Consider the following 9,271-nt stretch of genomic DNA (forward strand, 5'->3'; position numbering starts at 1 on the left):
TCCCTATGCCAACAATGAGAAAAGTGTGGCTGAAATTAGGAAAGCAACTCCATTTGTAATAGCCCCACAAAAAATAAAATATCTAGGAATTAACTTAACTAAAGAAGTGAAGGACCTCTATGATGAAAACTTTAAAATCTTGAAAAAGGAAATCAACACAGAACTTAAAAATTGGCAAAACCTCCCATGCTCCTGGATTGGAAAGATTAACATCATGAAAATGGCAATACTTCCCAAGGCTATCTACAAATTCAACGCAATACCTATCAAAATTCCAACCTCATTCTTCAAGGAAATAGAAGAGGCAATCCAAAAATTCATATGGAACAATAAAACACCCCGAATAGCAAAAACGCTCCTCAACGGAAAGAACACTGCTGGAGGAATATCAATACCAAATTTCAAACTCTACTATAAAGCCATAGTAATCAAAACAGCTTGGTATTGGCGTAAGAACAGACCTCAGGACCAATGGAATAGACTTGAAAACCCAGAAATAAACCTACAGACCTATAGCCATTTGATATTCCATAAGGGAGCTAAGACAATAGAATGGAAGAAAGACAGCCTCTTCAGTAAATGGTGCTGGCAAAATTGGTTAACTACTTGTAGAAAACTAAAGGTAGATCCTTACATATCACCCTGCAACAGAATCAACTCCAAATGGATCAAAGACCTTGAACTCAAAGCAGACACTCTGAAAATATTACAGGATGGAATAGGAGAAACCATAGTTCTCCTTGGCTCAGGCCGAAATTTTCTGAATAGAGACCCGGAAACACAACAAATCAAAGAAAGGTTGGACAAATGGGATTGCATAAAGTTGCAGAACTTCTGCAGGGCAAATGATATAGCTAGCAAGATCAATAGAAAGCCCACGGATTGGGAGAAGATCTTTAATAGCCATACAACGGACAAGGGTCTCATATCTAAAATACACTTGGAACTCAAAAAATTGTATCCCCCAACAACAAATCCTCAAAGAAAAAACTGTCCAATAAATAAGTAGGCGAAAGGCTTAAAGAGAAACTTCTCTGAAGAAGAAAGAAGGATGGCCAATAGACACATGAAGAACGGTTTAACATCCCTAGGCATAAAAGAAATGCAAATCAAAACAACATTGAGATATCACCTCACTCCAGTTAGAACGGCAAAAATCAAGAACTCTAACAACAACAGATGCTGGAGGGGATGTGGACAGAAAGGAACCTTACTTCATTGTTGGTGGGAATGTAAACTTGTTCAACCACTTTGGAAAGTAGTATGGAGGTTCCTCAAAAGACTTCACATATGACTCCTCTATGACCCAGCAATCCCACTTTTGGGCATTTACCCAAATGTTTACAAACAAGACCACACTAAAGCTACCAGCACAACTATGTTTATTGCAGCATTATTTACCATAGCTAAGATATGGAACCAACCCAGTTGCCCCTCAATAGATGAATGGATCAAGAAAATGTGGTATATATACACAATGGAATTCTCTGCCTCCATCAGAAAGAATGACATTGCCAGATTTGTTAGGAAATGGAAAAACTTGGAAAAAATTATATTAAGTGAAGTAAGCCAGGCCCAGAGAAACATAGGTCCCATGGTTTCCCTTATTTGCAATATCTAGTATATGTATGAGTCAAGCGGAAAAGGTCAGATAATGTGATGTCAGGAAAATGAACCCTTAGATATGTATTTTTATGTTTTTTTCTTTCATGCGTATGTTTCTAAGGTATTTATAAGATTATCTCTTTGTTGCTTTGTGTATCCCTCCGGCACAATATAACCCCTGCTTTCTCTATATTTGATGTCAGTATAACTTGTGGAGGACATGGGGAAAAACCAGTTGTTTAAGGATACAGGTGGACCTGTTGCAACAATGAGAAGTACAAGTTGTCATGTCCAAAACGAACTTTACAATGTCGGTGCGGGGTGGGGGGAAGGGGGAGGAAGGAGAAGGATTGGGATTGGGGGGGAGGGGGGAAGCTGGGAAGGGATGTGAAGGGTAAACAAAGGAGGCGGCTGCAATGCTTGGTAAGAAATGTACGCATTATCCTACCCATGTAATTGTAACCCCTTTGTACAGTATGTCCACAAATAAAATTAAACTAAATTAAAAAAAAGAAAAAGAAAAAACAAAAAAAATCACTTGACTTAAAAGTTTGACGAAAGAGTATTGAAGAGAGATGAAAGAAAACATAGAGGATGTTTCTGTCTCCAGTTGAGTAATGGCTTCTTGATATTGTTTCTCCCATTCTATCTTCACAAGCTATAAAGTGTGGCTGAGGACTGGATTATCCATTGCAGACAAAGAGAACTCACAGAAGAAAATATTTGCAGCAGATATAGGTGATTCATAACCTTAGACAATCTATTTAAATCTGTTCAAAATTCTCTGCTACCCAAAACTGCCCTCTTTGAACAGCTTTGTTTGCTTTTCCCAAGACTACCTTTCATTAACTATTTAAAATTTTGAGAGGTCACATTCATCCTTTCCAGAGATTGCTGTTTGGTTGGGATTTTTGTGTGTTTTTGTTTTTTGTTGTGTTTTTTTAACTAAATTTCAAAAGGTTTTGCAAGTGTATTACAATAAATATGTCCATCTAATTGTCCAATTCTCCTGGATCAGAGTGACTCCTTCTATCATTCTTAACCAAACCCTTCTCCAAGATTTATTTCAGATTTACCACGTCCTTTATCACATGTGTACATTGAGTATTCTAGCTGTACTTGTCCCTTGTTCCATTTGTCATTCATTCTATGTCTTTACTATTATTCCTCTCTGGTTTCCACTTCCTGATATTCATTCTGTTAAACTGTCTGTTAATATTTTGAAAGGTTTATATACATTCCATGGAGTTTCAATCCTGAATATACTTGAACTGATGTCAGCTTATATTTCCATAATTTATTCATCTGCAATAACAATTTGCAAGATTGGAGACATGAAGGACGTAGACATGATTTTATTCTCATCCATTTGGAAGATTAATCTTTATTCAACAAGAAAGTTTAAATATGGCTTAGAATATATTCCTAACTACAAAATTTTATAAATGGCTTTGTTAAAAGGTTTGTGATTATTTTATTTTACATGGGATAATACTTTCTACTACCTATAAGTTTTGGAAAAAGAAGAAAACCATGATTTACTACTATAGAGGAATATGGTAGAAATAGAAGACAGATTTTATGTTTGTCACATCTCTGATGAGTACCCATATTCATGACTTTAAGTCATATTTCTTACTATGTTAGACAGATAGGGAAAACATAAAACAACATATGATAAAGCATCTATTTGTGACTTTTTAAAATGTACCTTATTAATTGATGAAACTTACTTTATTAGCTAGTTTTTGGGTTTGTATAATGGGAGGTTGTTCTATTTGACACATTTCTGGAAGGCACCTACTGAACAACACAAAAGGTGGGTGGTACTATTTCTACACTTTAATGAATGGTTGAACCTGCTTGGCATTAGTGCTGGAGAAATTAATCAACTCTATTGTAACTTGCACCCTAAACTTGAAAAATTTGTAATGTCACTATCGTCTACTTGTCAAATGTTATTTTGGTGAATGTGATTTTTAAAATATTATTTGAAAAGGAATCTGTTTTCAGGAGATTAAATGTAGGTTGTCATTTGTTTGTGAATGATAACATTTTTATACAACAGAACCAAGTTTTACTGAAGTACCAGTATTTTGAAGCATTAACGATCTTCTCAATTAATGTTTTTGTGAATTATATTTGACCTGAAGTCAAGTTTTCCTAGCCTTGGTAGACCAATTATGGATCTATCGTTCAGGAACTATTTTTTTGGCCTACTTATGCTGGACTAAATCTTTCAGTAATCATTAGAAGAGGGGTATTAAAAATAATTTTGTGACATTTGTGATCTTGGTCACACATATGGTCTGGTCAATTTTTTTGAAAGTTTGAATTGCTGTACTTTCTGTTAGATTTTGTGATCTCATCTTTCATTTTAAGTTGCATTGCATTTCACAATTGCATACTGCTAATTCTGGTGTCGTAAGGAATTGAGATGGATTTTCAATTACTTTCTGTTGACATGTTTCATGAGTCTAGGTGAGATATCTTGCCCTTGTTATCTGATGAAGCAGATAACTGGGACCTGGGATCCTAGGACCCATGGGTCCTGCAGAAGTGTAATACCTTTTAGATATCATATCAGAAAAATTGGGTATAATCAGGAGGAAGGCTTCCCAAATTGGAGAAAAATATTTTGGCATCAGTGAATTAAAACAATAAACAGAGCAGCAGGGTAAAGTCCCTTATAGATTAGAGGAAAACAATAATTTTTTTTACAATATGAATTCAGAAGACCAAGAACACTTAGAAGGTATCAAAAGTTTATACCGAAGACATTGAATTGATGCTTTTTATATTCTAATGTACATTCTAAATCTTATTATTTATATTCCAATCTATTTATATGTCAAATTATCAATTAATTCTAGTAAGTTTCACTGTGTGAAATAAAATATTAGCACGTATAAAGATAAAATATATAACTATATATAATGTAAGAAAATGGTACATGTTTTGCAATGTACTGTTGTGGTTAGGGCATCAAAAGCAACTGTGTTTTAAAGTATTGTTCCATTATTTCTACCTCAGTGTTTGGCAAAGTTGGACCTAAAGCTTTACCATTTGTAGATTTACAGCCTAGAGGCAAGAGGAAACACTGTGATAAACATCACCAATTTAAGGCCTAATATCAAGGAGAAACATATAGACTTCTCTTGTAACTATGAAAATATTTGGTGAAAGAAAGGCAGTGGTGTAAATTCCTGCCTGGTTGGATGGTAGACTGGCCAGGACATTAGGTAATCATGCATGTGAAAACTTTTTCATCTTCTTGGCTTTAGCTACTTTTGAAATATTAGGTATAAGAAACAATTATATTTTGATAAAATGCCTTCTAGTCTAAATGATTCTGTCTTAATTGTTCATCTCTCCATGATCCTTTTTAACTAAGATTAGTTTTGTTCCAGTAAGACAATCTATGCTGTCAGGGTAAGATATTCTGGTTGGTCTGTTGCTATATGAAAAAGAGTAAAGGGTCAGGTAGACATTTGTGCCAGTATGACCTCATTTAGGAAATTTTAAGCTCAGAAGTTTAGAAGTAGCTCTTAAGCAAGGCTTGCTTTGAATCCATTAGCTCCACAAAGCTAACTCAGTTGATAAATAAGTACTTGAAAAGCTATCACCTTTGGACCTAGCTATAAAGGCTTCAAAGTATGATCAAATTTAAAATGAAAAAGACTTAAAATAGTCATTGACAAAAAATTGCAAATGTGAGCAATCGACCAAACAATATGTTTTTTCCAATAAACACAGAAATTTAGAGTATTAAGATCAATAGCATTTTTAGGAACAATAAGGTTTCCTGGTTACAAACAGTCAACCAAGGATATATGCCTGTATAAAGATTGCATCATTAACTACTTAAATTTACAGGATACTACATGCTTCAGCAGCACGTTTACCCAAATTACAACAATATAGAGATTATCATGGCACTTGCAAAAGGATGATATGAAAATTTGTGAAGAATTCAATATTTTTCATTCTTCAGAAGCAAGAAATGAAAAACAGTTATTAAAAAATTGATTACAAAAATACAAGTCGTTATGTCAAAAATGAACTTTACAACTTTGGTGGGGGGGGGTAGTGGGGAGGATTGAGTGGGGGGGCAGGAGGAGGATGGGAAGGGATGGGAAGGGGAAACAAAGGAGGAGGCTACAATGCTTGATAAGAAATTTACTCATTATCTTGCCCATGTAATTGTAACCCCTCCGTACAGTATTTTCACAATAAAAAAATACAAATGTAACAACACATATAATTCATTGAACTGAAAGTTAGTTTGACATCACTGTATTAAATCCTCACCTAAGAAAGGCCTTTATATAGCATTATCTTTACAAAACTTTTGAAAGTAGATAACATTGTCATTTTATCCCAAAGAAATAAAATACTATAAGGACCTAGGTAAAAAAAGAATCTTAAACTTTTTCTATATGGAATGCTATCTGAAATAACACATTTATTAATGAACCTATATAATATAGAACAATGTAGAATTCAAAGTATTATATCTAGGAGAGAATGAAATAGATTATGGACATTATACAAACAAAATACAGATTATTTTAAAATATAATTTTTTCAGACAAGCACCAGAAATATTTTTAGTTTCTTTACTACTCATTTCAACAGATAAGTAAAAATGATTTCTGATTTAAAAAATCACAAACTCTGCAGAAATCATTATAGATGTATACAAACAACTCTTGAATACAATTTGACATCAAAGTCAGGCTATTCACTTGAAGAATACCATTGAATCCATGAATTTTTAAAGTAAGATATTGCCGTTGCTTTGTATTGTGAAAATATTTTGTACAGACACAAATATGGATTGGCATTTTTGAAAATTAAGAAACTTAACCAAACCATTATGACGTAGGAGAACAATTTTTACAAATTTTTAAAACAAAAAAACAACAAATTCTGGGACAGAACCAGGCCCTGAATTCAAGGCTAGTATTAGCACAAAACAAATGAATGAATTAATTAATTAACATAAATTAAGCGGTCACATGTGGCGAGGCAAGTAAAATGTAACAACCATCGTGACTGGATTGTGTATTATTTTGTAATAAGGCAAATTAACGTTTGTCCAAATCACTAATATTTTATTTGTACTTTTTTGTACTAAACCATGAATTTAGCATGCATATATATGTGTGTACATGTGCACACATGTGTGTATGTGTATATGTGTGAGTGTGCTGTTGCAATGTTGCTTGCCAATGTGGACAGGGTGAGGCTGAAAAGAGCTAACTGTGTTGCAATGTTTTTATTTATCAGTGTTCTGTCATGTCATTTCTATGGAGCCACTCTTCTGTACATTTTATTTGTCAAATAATAACATCATCATAATCAAAGCATATACAATATTAAATTAGATAAAAGAGACCAATTTCAGCTCTTGTTATATGTCAGGTAAGAAGATGCAGATATAATTAGGTAGTAAGTTATTGCTGTAAGATGACTGTCAGTACAAAATATGTATTTGACCTCTTAAATTGATTATACTTTTAAGATATACTCATGGAGTGAGTTTGACCTACTTGACCAAACAGGTATTACTCTCTGGTTATTCCTGTGAAACACAAGGTGGATAAACTCTTTCCAGATTTCTGTTGAAAATAACTTTCTTTGTAACATCATATCTATTCTCACTAAGATAATCAACCCTGTATTTATTAGGTTAGAATATCCCATCGTATTGACTGAAAACAGTATTGTGGATATGCTTGTTATATATAACTTTCAAAAACAAACATACAAAAAGCCTGTGTCACCTCCAGATTGTGGATGCATTTGAACTTGTTTTGTACATGCAATTGGATCTTCACTAATGGTTCTTTTGTGGGAGTAACTATCCCAAATTTAACAAATAAGGCTTTTCCAATATCTTTTCCAATATACATAACAACCCAGAGCTAGTCTTGCAATTTCTGAAAAGCCTTTGAATATTTTAGTATTATTTCAGTTCATTGACTATAGAGCTAAAGACATTTCTGAAATAAATATTTTTAAGTTCTGAAGATGTAAGTGGGTATATAGGCTTTTTTAATCTATCATTTTATGAAAACCCAGTTTTTATGAAAGTAAATAAAGTAGAATAAAGTGGTTTGGTAAGCTAATTATTAGTATAATTTTGTTTTCTAGTAATAGTTTTTTGAATGTAGATGATGCAGTTAAATTATTACCTTTGTGGCTCTGTACTTCAGTTAGTTTCACACTCTTTATAATTATAAGAGTGAATTTGTAGAAAAATAAAGGTATTTGAAAATGATTAGTATTAATCTTGTGTTTTGTGTCCTACTCCCAAGAAAATGAGTTGTTTTCAAGTGTTAATATTTTATGATTGAATCTTCAGTATCACAAGAAATTTTGTAAAACGTGCAGTAGTATTGATATCTTTTTAAACCAATTGTATTCACAAGTTGGAGAGTCTTTAATTGATGCTTAGGTCTTGGTGTCTATGATTTTTAACCTCTCGTTCCTATCATTAATGATAGGTAAGACTGCATTTTTGGGTATATAAAAGGTAAAATATTTATCTGGGGTCAAAGTTGATTTTTATATCAGTCTTGCTTTAATAGCATTTTAATGTAATACATTTCTCTCAAAATGTTGGGTATAAAAAGCAATCAAAATACTTCTAATGGTAAACAACTTATGTGAGCTACAATGTGGAAATGATTGGTCTATAGACCGGCAGTCTGTTTCCATCAGGAATTGGGAAGGTTATTCTTTCAGTATGACTGTGTTAAACAGAGATGAGGGTCCCCAGGCAATGCAGTGTTGTCATGGGATAGAATATGATTTCTAAAATTTTGAGCTAGAAATCAAGAATGTTATAGTTTAGCAGTTCCTTTCACCAGGGAGGTATAAATTGATTATGAACTTGGAGTTTTCATATTACAGTTACCTATTTCCTTTTTTTTCTTTTTGGTTTTTTTTTTTTGGTTGGTTGTGGCGCTTGAACTCTGGGCTTGGGTACTGTCCCTGTATTCTTCTGCTCAAGTTGATCACTGTGCCGCTTCAGCAACAGTGCCACTTCTGGTTTACTAGCTGTTCATTATAGACAAGAATCTCTCAGAATATCCTGCCTGGGCTGGCTTTGAACTGCACTCCTCAGATCTCAGCCTCCTGAGTAGTTAGGGTTACAGATGGAGCCACCGGCATCCTGCTTAGTTTCCTATTTTCTAACAAAGATAAAGTGAAATATTACTAGAATGTGGACAATAATTCTGGGAAATTTTCCTAGAATTAGTGGACTAAGTGCTGGTATTTTAGCCATAAATTAGAATGAAGTTATTTGATACGGTGGGAATGGGGCGCAGGCTAAGATTTACCATTTGTGCAATGTTGTACTAATAATTCCAACTCTGAAGACTTCGATATCATCATCTGAGAATTAGAAATGGAAGTAGTTCTACTTTATGGGATTATTGTGAGGATCAAATTAGATACCATACGTAACGTACTTGGAAAAACAATCAGGATTTGATCATTTCTCCTTGTTATTTTATCATGTGATGAATTCTAACATTTTTACTGTGATTTTTATATTGTGTTTCTTTAGGATATGCAATGTGATGTATTGACATTCATTTTGTTGGTCACTTTTATGTCATTTTGAGGAAAAAACTGCAAAGAAAATTTCTGA

At 33.5% G+C, this 9,271-nt stretch overlaps 1 pseudogene; it reads left to right on the forward strand.

Moving 5' to 3' along the window:
* The first annotated feature begins 5,489 nt into the window (after window positions 1-5,489).
* Window positions 5,490-5,589, forward strand: LOC122126990 (annotated as a pseudogene).
* Window positions 5,590-9,271: the final 3,682 nt, after the last annotated feature.

This window comes from Dipodomys spectabilis, unplaced genomic scaffold (assembly GCF_019054845.1).
Source record: "Dipodomys spectabilis isolate Male_0828 unplaced genomic scaffold, ASM1905484v1 ptg000295l, whole genome shotgun sequence".
NCBI classification, from domain to species: domain Eukaryota; kingdom Metazoa; phylum Chordata; class Mammalia; order Rodentia; family Heteromyidae; genus Dipodomys; species Dipodomys spectabilis.